We start from the raw sequence: 439 nt of genomic DNA, 5'->3' as shown, positions 1-439 counted from the left end.
TTATTGCTGCAAAAAAAAACTAATGCATACTTTAATATCCTACTGGCTTGTATTTCTACTTGAAGATTAAAAGACTCTTTAATTTACATTAATTCTTCCATTTGGCAAGCGGTATGCTGAAATGCTTTAAATCTCTTGAATCTTAAGTCTAGAAATGGGCACTGGATCGCAGTCCTCCAGTCCTAAGCTCATGGCATGAATCAGTTGGGCTGTCTGGCACTCAACAGTGAGGAAGACTTTCCAGTACTTCTTTTAATGCCAGTGAGCAGATAAGCTCAATCGTGACATAAGCGTTTCTAAGTATACTCTTTAAAATTAGAGTATGTTATTTTGACTAATACTTCTGGCAGGGGAACGGGATTGTCCTCAATATAGGCAAGAACCATTTCCACCAAGTATAGGTGAATGTGTATACCACACATCTGCTACACACGTGTAA

The sequence above is a fragment of the Protomyctophum bolini genome, assembly GCF_963924005.1.
Source record: "Protomyctophum bolini genome assembly, chromosome: 19".
NCBI lineage: Eukaryota > Metazoa > Chordata > Actinopteri > Myctophiformes > Myctophidae > Protomyctophum > Protomyctophum bolini.
The sequence above is the reverse complement of the archived record's forward strand: the minus strand, read 5'-3'. Positions refer to the sequence as shown.